The following is a 15,821-nucleotide window of genomic DNA, read 5'->3' on the forward strand; positions in this document are numbered from 1 at the left end:
GAAAACAAAGTACCTATCTCAAATAGGTGTAAACATCATTTAAAGCCGTATTTCTAAAAAAAAATTGTTAAATTATAATCCTAACTTATTTCCAATAGTCATTTCTTTATAAATGCTGCATTACCAAATTTTACTTCCCTGCTCCCTTGGAAAAGGAGCAGTTTGAGGAAGTGTAACCTTTCTATAACAATCTCCATTTATCCCAGTTGAACACATTGAAAGTGAGATGTTTTAGCATACATACAATTAATTGGTTTTCTGAATATTTGCTGTCATTTTAAGTCACAGTTTATTCATTCATTCATTTGTTCCATCATTCACTCATCAAGTACTTAGCAGATTCCAGACACCACGGTCAACACATTAATGTCATCTGGACGTGTGCAAAGCCTTTAACTGCTCTAATCTGACCCTTCCTTTATTCTTGATATGTATCTGACCTCTATTTTCTGAGGATGAAAATCAGGCGCAGCGAACATGCCAAAGTCCTTGACAGAGTTCAAGGGTTCAGACTCCTTTCATTAGAAGAAAGGAATTCTAAATGGTGAGAGAGCCTCACTGTTAACCTACACTGAATCCTACTAACAGCGTTTTAAAAACATAGCTTCTGAAATAATGGAAAGACATACTAACACTGTCATTAGACTTAATGTGAGAAGCCTCTGAAGCTGCAGAAGCTGACAAGTCTTTTTTGATAAATTAAGAACCACTCTGAAATAAAACCAGCAGCTCAAATATTGGAAAAGAAAATTACTACAAATATCTGGTGATCATTTTCTCTAAATTAAACGCCTTTATAATTTGTTGGCATTATGGATGGCTATAGTAAAAAAATTATACCTCTAAAGCAGAGCTCTGGCTTTGAATTTTAAAATATACCTAGGAAGGTATTGGAGGTCTCACAATGCCAGTCTTCATATTCTAAAATTTGGAATTTTGAAAAATTAAATGGAATGAACCCTGAAGTTATCAGGTCTCTGTCAATAACTTTGCCCAGAAAAGAGAACCCTAAAATCTTGGTTTTATGTTGCTAATTTTAGTTACTTAAGGAAATAAGTTCTCCTGGTTGTAGATAAAGTAATCAGGAACAAAAAGAATTCTAGCTTTATTTTTTTAAATAAAGCAATCTAAATAGAAATTGCTAAATACAATTTGGGAATTTTAATTCAAGATTAAATATTTGTTAAATATGAAAGCTAATGCAAAAATATTAAGAAATTTCTGAGTAAGAGGTTAGACTCATGGAGCACAAGTCAAGGGTAAGTCTTAATACACAGGGAATTTTTTTCTCCTTTCCAAGACTACTCAAAAGTGTCAATCAGAGCAGCTTCTGGGACAGCTCTCACTGATAAAATATGTATAGCAACAACATAATAATGTAAGTAAATCCATTCTTCCAAAGGTACAAGGAAAATGAGAGGGAATTCATGGAGATTTAGCCAAGCAACTCTTGATCCCAGATTCTTCACCTGTGAGTTGAGCGTATTGAATTAGATCTCATCACCTTTATGCCTGTACTCCATTCAAATTGTTTTTTAAAGGCATAATCAAAATAAATAATAAAATAATCTATTTTTGGATTTCAGTTTCCAAAACCTGAAGTTTCTTCTGATTCTTTGGTTTGGTAGTTTTCTCCACTTGAACACCTTCAGTACTTTAGCCTCATAATCAAGTCTCGATCTGGAGTAAGTGGCTTTAGGAAGTGAATACTGTGATTCTGAGAAAACCCAAAGAAACTGATTATGTAGTTCTGTGTTAGTCCAATGATAATATACACTTAGAGGAGAAAAAGAGCCTGATTTCATTAAGAAAAATTTTGGGAAAATAAGTCAGTTGTATTGATTTACATAGCTAGAAAGCTATAGATATATAAGTAATATAGATAGTCATGCGGAGACACTGAAACAATGTATGTTATTCTATGTATACAAACTCACTTGATAGAATTAAAATTAAAAAGATGAAGGAAAATATACCCTGCAAACACTGATTATACAAATACTGGGCTAGCTATTTAGGTTTTACCCTAAGTAGATTTAAGAACAAGAAAGACTATTAAGGCTAACGGTGGGCATGATATAACACTAAAAGAAACAATTCTCAGAGAAGACATGAAAATCTTACATGTGAATCCACTTAACAACAGATCTTAATGACATATGAAGCAAAACACTTATACAGCTGAAAGGAGAAGTAGATAAATCCAGAATTATAGTTAGCAAAGCCAACATTCCTTTCTTTGGAACTGAAGGCAAAAAATCAGTAAGAATATGTGAGTATATAATCTGGGCAGTGCAATGAACTAACTCGGCATGAATGGTATTTGTAGAATACTTCACCCAGCAACAACAACTAAATACATATTATGCTCAGGAGTACACTGAATAGTCACGAAGACACATCATATACTCAGCTATAACAAAACTTTAACATTTAATATAACAGAAATCATAACAAATACATTCTCAAACCACAGTAAAATTAAGCTAAGAAAAAAAAAGTAGAAAACATCCCTAAGATTCCCAAGTATTTAGAAAGTAGACTACTTTCAAATAACACATGAGTTAAAGAGAAACTTCCATGAAATTTAAAAATATTTTGAACTATATGAAAAACACTAAAATTTGGAATATGCAGGTTGCAGTGCTAAGAGGGAAATTTGTAGCAGTAAGTGCCTATATTGGAAAGCAAAAATGTCTAAATAAATAGCCTAAGCTTTCAATTTAAGAAATTACTAAGAAGAACAAATTAAATCCAAAGCAAATAAAAAGAATAAAGTAATAATCATTGAAAATCCCCCAGGAATAGGAACAAGTAAAAGATCTCCACTCTTGCAAATTCCATTCAACTTTGTGCCTGAGATAAAGCCAGCGCAATTATGGAAGGAAATAAACCACAAGTCATCAATATTCAAAAGAAAAAGATAAAACTATATCTATTTTCAGGTGACATAATCTTATATAAAGAAATCCTTAAGAATCCAGTGAAAACTATTAAAACTAATTAAACTAGTTTACCAAAGTTGCAGCATACAAAAATCAATCCATGCAAAATGGATTGTGTTTGTAGCCACTAGCGGCAAAAGATAGAAAAATGAAACTTAAAAACCACTGAGTTTATGACATCAAAAATAATAAGTACATTAGTACTAAATTTAACCCCAAAAAAGCATTTTTAAAAGATATTAGAGAAGTTGTAAATAATTGAAAAGACATCCCAAATTCGTAGATCAGAAGATTTAATATTGTTAACATGGTAACACTCTCCAAATTGATTAACAACCTGAATAGAATCCAGAACAAAATTCTAGCTTGGCCAGCATGTACACCAAGAAAGTGATTTTGAAGTTCATATGGAACAAAATGTATTTAGGTGGTCATGAACTGGGCCTTCGTGATATGTTCTTAAAGGAGGCAGTGGGTATATGGTATTTGTGTTTATTGCATTATTAATATCATATTCTGAGTCTGAAATGTTAAAAAATTATGATAACTTATGTAAGTTTAGTTAAGTAGAAGATAGGTCAAAAATGGTGTAAAGTTTAATGGATTTTCACAAACTCAATGTCTTAGTTACTTCCTTTGTTACTGGGACAAAAATACCCAACACCTACAATTTAAAGCATGGACTTATTTTGGCTCGCTGTTTGTAGAGGTTTCAGTCCATAGGTGGTTTGTTCCAGGATAGGACAGCATAGTGGAGGGCCACGGCGGAGGAAAGACAGCTCATGGCATGGCAGGCAGGACGCAGAGAGAAGGTCAAAGGAGTGGGAGATACACCTTCTAGGCAACACCCCCAGGGACCCACCTCCTCTAACAGCCTTCACCTCCAAAATCACATTTAGCTGTAAAGTCATCAGTGGACTAATCCACAATAAGTATCACACCGCATGATCCAGTCACCTCCCAAAAGCCCCACCAATGAGTGTGTGAGGCTTTCTGGGGGCATATAGGTATAAACCGTAACACTCACATGGCAGTATAACACCCAGATCAAGAAATATTATACTACCAGGACCCCAGCACTATGCCAACTTCCACTCCCCTGAGAGTGTTTTTAGTATTGAATATCACCACTGTGGCCCCTTGAGGTGGGAAGTTTGGATGGGAAAAATCTGCTTTTCATTTACATCTTCCTTTTTGTTTTTTTCCTTTATGTCATTGAGTATCTTTCATATCCTGTATGACTACACCTTCACACTTGGTTTGAAGCATGTTTAGCATCTAGATTCTCAGAGACTTTTACCTTTCATTCATTCTTGGTTCCCATAGGTCTAGCCAAACCTCAGAATTACTCATCACACTGTACCCTTTAAAATGTGAAGTGCCCCCATTCCGGTGTCTTAGTATGCCCTGTACTCCACTGCTACTTCAATCACCTGAGCTCTTGGATCACTTCTTTTCCCAAGTCTAGTAATGCCTCTTGTAGATACACAGACACAGACATGCAACACACACACACACACACACACACACAGAGGAATGATGCTGGTTATTATTTCCCTAGGGATAGGCAAGTAAAGGATAAAGAAAGAGACAAATGTGACACGTATTCTGATAAAGATATGCCAGTCAGTAGTCAAATGCAGCTTCCTAGAGTACAACCCGTACCTTTGGGTTGGGACAATATACCACCTCTCCTCTAAAATCAATAGAATTGATCAAAGCAAAATGATAGTTTATGCCTCAAGAAAACACATCATAGCCCATGGCCTTGCTGTTTTACTGTCCCAAGTCCAATCACTGCAAATAAAATGATAAGCCATGTTTTGAGATCCACAGAATTCTCCTTCTTGGCCAAAACTGTCTTCTTTTCTCTGTTATCCATCCTTGAGAACTCCTTTCCTTCTCAGAGTGCCCCCTGTGCCTTTGTGACTTTTCCGTCCTGGCCAGGACTGCGCATCGAGCGCATTGTCCCTTTGCAGTGCTTGTTTCCCTGTGCATGGTCTCTAGACAGCTGAATCTTATCAGCAATGAAAACCTGCCCCCGTGTGATGAATATCACTTTCAGCTAACTGTGGCAGAGGGGGACACACAAGGAGGTGTGGAGAAAGCTACTAAAAGCTGCATGTGCCATGGGTTAGGGGGTTAACAGGCAGTGACGGGCGAACAAAAGATAAGGCAAACTGGATAAAGGCAGAGGAGAGCCTCAGTGTAGGATAAATTGTAAAAGCTACAAGTTTTCAAACAATGGACAAGTTTAATGAAGATATTTGGTTAGATGTTGTTAAAAAAATTTTGAATGGAATACCACAAACTAAATCATTATAGTATTATTTCATAGATCTTTGCAGCATTTTAAAAATAGCACAAAAAACTCCACCATAAAAGAGCCCATTCTTAGAACTTTTTGTTGTTATTCAAGGTATAGACGCAAGTGACAAGTCCCTCAGAGACTCTGTCTGCTCTGAGACACATCCTTCTGTCAGTTTCCAGAAATGTGTGGTAGGATTGGTTCTCTGATGCATTCTGCAATTGTCTATGTTTTCATGCTCTCGCTGGCTCTAAAGAATATCTGGCTCAAATCGTACTGACGCTTGGGTGCCAATTTGGATGTACGAGAGGAGAAATGAAGGATGGAAGCAGAAATATGGGCAAGGAAGCGTCATGGAAATACGCTAAATTTCTTATATTTCCTGGCGGGGGAGACCTCAGACTCTGCAGGACCACCCAGAACTACAAAACCTTCCCTGCAGGGTTGCAATCTGGAAGTGCAATTCCAAACTTCACCCTAACCCAGGTCTGAACTACTACCCAGGGCAAGGGTCACAGCTTCCCATTCCACCGCCATTCTCTGATTTGCAATCTTACCCACAGCCTCCGTGTTGTCATTCAATTCAGAGAAAGCCTTTCAACAAGGCCACAGAGGTCACGGAGATGGCTCGAAGCTCTAGGGAACGTGGAGTTTCCCATTTCCTGGCTTCACATCTGCCACTTGGTTTGAGGCTCTCTTTCTTCCTCTTAAAGAAGAAACATTATTGAATAGCCCAGGGCTAGGGGTAGCGAAAAATCTCATTACTTCTTCTGCGCTGTCTTCTCTCAGGATACATTTCCTAGTCAATATTCTTGCAACAAATCATTTTTAATTTGAAAGTCACGCTCCACCATAAAAATGTACACAAGTGTTAGGAAGCTAGGCAAGGAAATGCTATGCTCAGCACATTGTAAATACAAGAACTGTTTCCCTAATGCAAGAGGAATAAATTATCAATTTATCTTCCTGTGACTGTCTCATCTGCTTATAAATGATAGCAGAGCTTTAACTAAATACAAATATTGAAGTTCATTAAACAACTAAGATTTCATCCGAAAACAAAAAAACAATGGAAGCCTGAGACTTCTGTCACACCTTATTAAATATACACAGGGCAAAAATTGGTTTAGATTAAACAAGAGCATATTTAAATGCTACTTGAAAGTTGATTTAAGCAAGAAAGCAAACCCAAAGATGAATAAAGATGAAAATGACCTTTGACCTTTCTACTTTATTGCAAACAGGAATGGAAATAGTAATTTGCTCCCAAAATAATTGCTAAGATTCTATAAGTAATATTTGGATGTCACTTAGAGTTTACATTGCAAAGATTCAAAGGTATTTTGGGTTTTTTCCTTAGATTAGGGAAGCCAGCCTGGGAGATAACCCATGAGTCAGCTCACAGACTGGAGGATCGGTGCTTTCCATGTCTGAATATGAATGTGGCTGTGAATGTGTGTAAATGTACACATTTGTGTGATGGATGGGTGCACATAAATAACAAACTACTTTTGAGTTTTATTTTATTTACTTGTGTATAGTTTAAGGTTTGAAAAATTAAGTATATATTCCTAGGTAAACTAAAATATTAGCATAATGTCTCTACCAATTTAGAAGTTAGAAATTGTGAGAGGTCTTAGAGATTCTCTCTTCCTTCCCTAAATTTACCAATGAGCCAACTGAAAGCCAGAGAAATCTGGTGGTTTTCACGCAACCTACAGTACAGGAGTCAAGCAACTCCTTCATGCCACAACTTGCATAGTGTAGTTTTTCTTTTGCTATTGTTGCTGTTTCTACATAACATCTCAACATTTTTAATAAAAATTGAAGTGTAAGAGTAAAATAAAGTAGAATCCATGTGAAAAAAGCCCATTACTATACATTTGCTGCAATAAAGTTATAGATTCTTTGCCCTCAGCTCAACATGGCAGTGACCAAGCTTTCATGTAACAAACACAACACAGTTCAGGAAGATTTACATTGTAATTCTCTTTGAATGTGTTAAAGATGTTCCATGTGCACACAAAGTAGGATGGTGTTGAAACCCTGGAGGTAGTGCCTTGCTGATAGTTGAGAATTTCAGGTGAGTCATTGAGTTGTGACTGTTTTGAGTCTCAGATTTCTTGTCAATAAAACAAAAGTTTTGGACTAGAAAATGTCAGATGAATTATTTACTCTAGGTCTTTACAGAGTCTGTAAAATCAACCAGCAAATATCAACTATAGCTGGGAAAGAAAATCTGAAGAATCAGAGTCAGAAAAGCAGTCCTGAGTGTCAAGTAGGAGGAATGGGGCAAAACTACAAAGGGATAACAAAGAAGACACTGTGAAATGGATGTAAGAAAGACCTTTGGGAGCAAGAGCAGAAGTTCTGCTTTGTGCTGGGTGGCAAACAGTGTTCACAATATTCACATTTATTCCATCATTTGTAAAAACCAATGGCCAAAGCAAACTTTAGCAAACCTTTCTTGTTTGAAGTAAAAGTATATCACCTGCATTTTATCACTTCTATTGGTATGCACATAACATACAACGCTGAAAACTATGATGAATGTTTAGATTTTTAAAAACCTATTACAATGAAAACCACATTGCCAAGAACATAGGTAAATATACAGAAGAAAGGGGGGAGTATTTTGAAGGTGATTCATGCCAATATGTCTTTCATTGTAATGAATTTTATTTAAACACTCACTGAATTTTGTGATCACCCTTCCATAATCAAATATTTACAATAATTTTTGTCAAACAAAAACATTATATGTGTTCTCATCTGCCTTATTGCCTAGATATGGAAACTTTTAGCTCTTGCCGGAAGTCAAAGTGACCATGAAAGGGAAATATTTTGAACAGATTCAGGATATCAAGTCACTCACAACAATACAACTAAAGACACTCATGAACTGCTTCAGAAAGTGACAAGAATGTTGGGGTAAGTGTGTTCAAACTGAGGGAGAGTATTTTGAGGGGGGCTAATGACAATGTCTTTTACTATAATTTTTTTTTTGCAGTTCAACCACCATGTTTTGATCAACCTTGTACTCTGCTCTAGTCTTTGATCACTTTGTGTACAGGTTATACAGCATTTTTCCATGTGGATATTTTGCCTTCCTCAATTGGACTGCAAGCAATTTATAAATAAATGTCATGTTTTAGGGTGCCTAATAAACTATTTTATAAGAGCACTTAAGTATTTCTTCATAATTCCTAAATAAATAAATGTAGGACTATTAAAATATATTATTTAAGTATTTGTCAATGCAAAATCCAGTCATGTATTTGTTGCATACCAGTGAGCCAACCACTGGTCTAAGTAAAGGGGAAAAGAAATAAAATAGGAAAAAAAATCCTGAGGCTCTCTCTCTCTACATGGAGCAGCCAAGCAAACAAATTATTATGATAGCCTGTGCCTAGGCCATAACTGGAAGCAGTGGGAGCAGAAAACAGAGAGTTGCTCATTAGGGAGTCTACGTGTTGTTGGTGAAGCCTTCAAGGAGGGGTTTCATTTTGCTCACACTTTCAGGAATTCAGTCAACGGTCAGCTGGCTCCAAGAAACAAATACTATGGTAGAAATATACAGAACAAAGACACTTAGTTCATCGTCGCTGTGAAGGCGTGTGAGGAAAGAGTGTCAGAGAGGAACAGGCGAAGGGTAGTACCCTAGATCACTCCCATGACCCACCCAGACACAACCAGAGGTGTACTTTACTAAGTTCCTGTTTCCTAATCCATGGAAAACAACATATCAGCATTTAGTCACATCCTCTACTCCAGACTCCTGGATTTAAAACAGTGAAGAAGGAACTTAGAGAATCAGTATAGGCCAGACTGAGAAGGGACTTAGACGCCACAATAAGAAATTAATCATCATTTAACAGGATAATTAATCCTAGACGTGTGGCTTTGACAGACCAGCAAATTTCAAAGATATTTTAAGATGAATACATTTTTCTTTTCCCAATTAAATAATTTTTAAAACTTACATTTACAAATACCAGTATTTCATAAAGGAAAAGGTGTTCTTAAAATACCAAAAAGTAGCACGGACATAATACAGGAGAGGCCTAGTCATTTAAGTGTGTAAATTTATGCCTACTTATAAAACAATTCCAATGATAAATTTCAGTTTTCATGTAGCTTTGATATATTAAAACATTTATCACAAATAGTGCTCATTTCATGAGCTTTGATTCTGAGAATCTCAGATGTAGCCAATGTGGAACCAATGAAAAATTTCAAGTCAGAGAAGTATGGAAAATTTTTTCACAAATAAAAATAGCTCATATGTGTCTCTTTCATATAATCATCTGCTTCGTTGTCTTAGCAGTACGGGGACTGGGATGTCAAAAGAGCTGGAAGCATGTGGTGACAATTATATTGGGAGCAGCAGAACCAGGGACATTAGATGTGACTTCACTTTCTATATACACTGCTGAACTTCATCACTGAGATGGAGCAAGGCAATACAGAAACCAGTGAGACACCTCAGAGAATGCTATACCTAAGGCAATATGAAAATCAGTAGATAATTTAAAATTTTAAACAATTTTAGGCCTTAATTGGAATAATTATATTCATGGATCAACTTTTTTTATTGGTTTGTTCATTTATACCCTGTTAATTCCACAGAGGAGTGCAAGTAGCATACTTCAAGCAATCTTGTGTTTACATGATTAATGGTGACATATAACTCCAAATCAGAGAAATGTTAAGTGATGGATGAAATTCTAAAGCTCTACAAGTTCAGTCCATTTGGAATTCACATCAAAATGTACAGAGGCATATCCCAGGCTCATGCTGACACTGCTAAATTGGGCAATAAATCTCATGAGAGTTTAGCACATGAAATCTCTGGTATTTCCTGCTTTTAATTTTTCCAGGAATATTTCCAGGATAACTTTTCTTATCATATTTCAGAAAATATGAAGAAATCATATTTCTTATCATATTTCCCCTCTTGTAAAGCAGGGACACACAGAAGAGATTTGGTTTGTGTTAATGTTTGTTTCAAATTTGGATCAGGATCAGTTCTCATACTACTGAGACCAATATATGTATCCTTAACTAAAGGGAAAATGGTAAGCTATTCACATATAGCAAAAAGCCACTTGTAAGGTAATATAAGACATTCTTTTAAAAATAAAACTATTTAAACATCCAAAGTTCTAGCAATTAGCAGAAATTCATAGAGACAGAGAAATACCACCATTTTCAGTTGAAAGAACTGTTATATTATATTCCAAAGCCACCAAGCACTTCATATTCAGCATATAATGCTTCCTCTTCTAAAAATCTTTTCCTGCTCCCATTTTTCTTTCTTTTTCTTGGCCAGCTAAGATCTAAAAATGCATTGACCCTGCAGTGTACATGTGGTACCCTCAAAGTAGGATGTATTCATTTTTCTTAGTTAATGGTTTGTTTCTTTAAACAGAAGCATCAATGATCTGGAAGCACACAAAGAAAAATAAGAAATGAACATAGAACTTCAACATTCAATGTGATAATGTGCTTAAATAACTGAGAAGCCAAAACCTTATAAAATGGGGCAAATTGTTCTAGCTAGTTTACTAGCTATTCTATATAAACCTTATACCAACTCTTGTGGGCAAATAGTAAGTTCAAGCTTCACAGAGAAATAAGGAATTAGTAAACCTCAGACAGGGGAAATTTCATATTCTCAGGCACCTGAAATTTATATAATTTGGAGACCACTTATAAGGGGTGATTGTAAAATATGATGAATATTAAATTTTTAAAGACACAATATCATTAATTCCCCTTGAAATACTGCCCCTCCCTTAAATGATGTATTTAATCATCCTTGTCACTTTCTGAAGCAGTTCTGGAAGTGTTCTTTTATGTTTCTTTTTAGGGTCTGATCAAGAATAATGCAAATGCTTCTGCTGAATTCCATCCAAAGGAAAGGCAGGCTCATAAAAACATTACTGTGTGTCCTCATTCACCTTATACACCAGATCTGGCACCATGCAACTTCTGGCTCTTCCTCAAAGTAAAACTGACCATGAAAGGTGAAAGTTTTGAATCTATTCAGGATATCAAGGCAGCTACAAAAATGCTACTAGAGACATGAAAAAAAGTAGTTCCAGAACTGCCTCAGAAAATGGAAGGAATGATGGGATAAGTGTGTTCAAAGTGAGAGGAAATATTTTGAGAGGCATTAATGGCAAAGTGGTTTTTACTGTGATAATGTTTTATTTAAAAACACATTGTGTTTCATCACACTTTGTATAAGAAATAGAATATACAATTAGAACACAAAATTAGGATATATTTTAGAATGAGACTCACAAGAAATTCTTGAAGGCTTGGAGATTTCTTATAAGAACCCTCCCCAGAAGTGCTGGCATGAAGTGTTTATGGAGTGCACTCTGACTTCTCTCCCACCTGAAATACAAACAGCAGCTTCCACACCACCATGACTCCTGCAAGTGAGGGGTCTTTATGTAGGAGTCTTAAGGAATAATATAAGTACACCAGCTAGCTTTCTGATACTGTAACAAATACATGAAGTGATCAATTTATAAAGAGAAAAGTTTTATTTATGCTTATAGTTTTGAACGTTCCAGTCCATGTTTAATCGGCCCCATTCGCTTAGGCCTTCTGATGGAGCAGCACATCATGGAGAAAGCAGGTGGCACAACAAAATCTGATCACCTTAACGAATGAAAAGCAAGAAAGTGAAAAAGAAAGAGACACATAATCTCCTTTGACAGCATTCCTCCAGTGACCTAAACCTCCGCAGAGGCCCCACCTCTTAAAGTTTCACTGCCTCCCAATAGCACCTAGTTGGACCCCAGAGCCTTCAACATGTGGGCCTTTGGGAGATACTCAAGATGCAGATCATACCAATAAGAGTCTGGCAGTCCTTTGTCTTTGTAAATATCTATAATCAAGCATTATCTTTATGCAACCCTTGACTATCACAGAAAGAAGCCTGCCTGCCTCCACAAGTTCTACACACACACACACACACACACACACACACACACACACACACAAGATCTTTGCAGACTATTACAACATAAGATTCTGTACTTATAACATATATAGGCAGATCAGCTATGCTGTTTTACCTGAGCCTGTCCTGAGTCTCGCACTGAAATTCTGCATCCTAGGAAACCCCTCAGTTTTAAGCAACCCAAAATAGGCAGTCATCCTACTTACACAATAACACAGATGTGTTATAAAAAATAAGTCTTTACTGCTACTAAATATCGATAATTCAGATTTGAGCTGTGTTCTTAATTTGAAATTTACAAACCCTTAAAAGTCTATGACTCCTTGAAATGGTAGACAAAGTTTAGTGTGTGTACAATTTTATGTTCAGAGGTTTTTAGATTTTTAATATTGTTTACCTTTAAAAAAATTAAAGAAATTCTAGCAATGGAAGACTGCCTGACAAATGTGTGCCATATTTACTAGTCTAAGTATCCTAATTGTTTGCTTCATTGTACTTCAGGTGAGTGCAATAAAGAGACCATAAGTTACTACAGCTACCAAGATGTTTGTCACTGTAAGGATGCTGACAAGGACATTGTTTATTATGACATGTAGACTCTCTCTTATAAGATGTCTTGGAATGAAAGATCTGTCTTATTTTGCTTTCAGAATTCATTTTCTTCCTCTAAACTTGCTTTTTTCTTACACACAGACAACTGACCACAGTTCCCATTCTTGTTTCTAGACATTTTAAAAACAAATATCTGATGTCTCCATGGAACATATATAACACTTTATGGTGTGTGTTTCTTAATTTGAGAAAGTATTTCTCACTAATCATATTTCTCATATTTGTTATTCTATCTGTTAGGAATTAGGTCCTGGCGCTGAGCGCTGAAAACTCCCCAAGTGAGTGCTTCAACAGGTTAAGCCTCATTTTACTCACATAACAGGAGAGGAGATTTTCTGACCCACCATTTTTGTTTCTTGCTTACACAATGGTTGTTGTCTTCGTGCAACAAATTCTTATTCTAGGAATAAAAGGAAGAAAATAAATGTCAAATAAAAAAGTACCATTGCTGCTTATCTCCTTCAGTCAAAACATTATCATATGACCAACTTGGAAGGGACCCTGGGAAATGTAAACTTGTTTATACTGAGTCCATTGCTACCTTGACAAAATTAGGGCTTGATTTCCAAGGTAGCATGGCACATGGCAGAAGGGCAACAGTTCATGGTGATGAAAGACAGCAACAGCAATATGAGAGAGAGAGAGAAAGAAAGAGAGAGAGAGGGAGAGAGGGAGGAAGGAAGGAAGGAAGGAAGGGAAGAAGGAAGGAAGGGAAAAAGGAAGGAAGGAAGCAAAGGAAGAAGGAAGGACGGAAGGAAGGAAAGGAGAAAGGAAGAAAACTCTCTTTCTGCCCCTTGTACTGTATCCAGTCTATGGGGATTAGAGTGGTACCAATCCAATCAGTAAACTGATCCAGGAATCACCCACCCTTAATTCTGGCACCCTTAACCCCAACACTGCACTACAGTCTAGATTCAGCTACCTGCCAAAAAACCCTATGACCACATGAGGCTTTGGGGGGACATCTAGACACAAACCATAACAGTTTCTGATTGACATAATTACAATTCAGGCAAGAAGTTCAATTCCTGACTAACCTACCTTCCACTGGAAAAATCTCAAAGTTGTTCCACTGTGAAAAAATCTTAAGTGTAGCTCCTGTTCCGTTGTCTGCAAGAGAAGAATTCCATTCTTTACTCATATTAAGTATCTGTCTTACGCCTGGCACTCATCACATCTGGGCTTAATCAAGTGTGGTAAACTGAGAGCTGCAGGAAGCAACTCCACAATTGTGATGATGTTTGATAAGTGTTGTGGAGGGTGCATGTACATAGCACCATCAGAGCCTGGAGAATAGCCAAAAGCTGCCAGGAGACGGGAGGGCAGAGACTTTCTAAGGGTGGTAACACCTGACCCTGAGGAAGAGTTGGGATCAACACGTGCAAGATTGTACATAAGTGGACAGGTTGCAAATATCCCTGAAACATGCCTGATGTAGCAAAGCAAGAGATAACACTGAAGGGTTCCTGACACCAAAAGACATGTGTCCTCAATGTAAGAGTCTGGATTTTACACACCAGTCAATGGGAAAATACAAAAGATTTTTCTTTCCTCTTATATAAAGAGTCACATCTATATATCTGAATATTAAAGACCACTTTGGTAGAGTACTCCATGGATTTGAGACAGGAAGAATTCCTGGGAGGCTGTTGCAATGGTCCAAGCAAGAGAGATTGAAGTAGGACAGTGTCTCTGCGTGCAGAGGGAGGAGCCAGGTTTGAAAGATGTAGGTTTGCACACCTGTGAGAATTTGGTAACTGATCACCTGGAGTGAGTGAGTGTTACTAGGAGCTCAAATTGACCCTACCTCCCATTGCATGACTTTCTAACGTAGGCATATTAATCAAAGGTTAATCTCCTTACCAAGAGAGAGGATAAGGGCTACGAGCTGGAGGCAGATGGCTGTGGAGGAAACCTCAGGCAAGGGGAACCATTTAGGGGAGAGATGATTTCTGTTTTTGTCATGATGGAATCAGCTCTGGAATGCCTATAGAGAGTTGCCTTGAGGTAGACAGAAGCCCATTTCCTTCTGATTCCTCTAGGAATCTCCTGTCTCAATTATCCCCTTTCATTTCTTTATTTCCATCCTTACCTTCTCTGTCACCACCATCCCTAGAACCATGTTCCCCATGTGATTCCCATTATCACCTCCAGCTTCATCGCAGCACTCCCTGCCTGCACCCTTTGGCCTCCAGCTGCACCGCACTGTTGGTTCTGGATATCTGCCATGCTTTCACTGACCTTGGGACTGTACACAGGTGTCACCCCGTCTGAGCATTCTCTTCACTTCATTCTTTTTCACCTCACTAACTCCTTTTACCCTCCTGGAATCCATAGAAAACACCTGTTTTACATTCCCAGAGCGCCTAATACATCATGAGATTTTGTCTGATTAAAATGGTTATGTAATTGGTTATAATTATTTGTTTAATACTTGTTGTTCACAGTGGACTTTGCTCCCTGAGGGTAAGCGCTCTGCCTTACGGAGATCTTAGCCATAACACTCAGTAGACATTTACTGATGAACTAAAATACACAAATCTTTCCCATGTTATAAAAAATGAAAAGTAACTTCTTTCCAACCCTATATTCATTCTTAGCCTTTGCCAGATATTTCTCCCCTGTCTACCATCAAGCACCTTGAAAGATGTTACAGTGTTTGTTGCCCCATGGGCTGTGTAAATCTTGCTGATTGGGAGCTACGCAGATAAGGCAAGCATAGACCAGGCAAAGATGATAGGGCAGGGGCCTGAACATGCACTTAGAAGAGTGTTCTACGTAGTCTCTATGTAGTCACTACAGTTATGGTATTTCCCACCATTTTTCTTTACCCCATAGCAATGTGACTTCATATCACTGTTTCTGTACTGAATCTGTCGGAGCAAATGTATCTGCTAAACTGATTGTGAAATTTAATATTTGGATCTCAATTTCTGAGCTGACTCCTCTGAAACTTTTAACACTGTTGTCCTTCAGT

Source organism: Chinchilla lanigera, unplaced genomic scaffold (genome assembly GCF_000276665.1).
Source record: "Chinchilla lanigera isolate Chin_1 unplaced genomic scaffold, ChiLan1.0 scaffold00048, whole genome shotgun sequence".
NCBI lineage: Eukaryota > Metazoa > Chordata > Mammalia > Rodentia > Chinchillidae > Chinchilla > Chinchilla lanigera.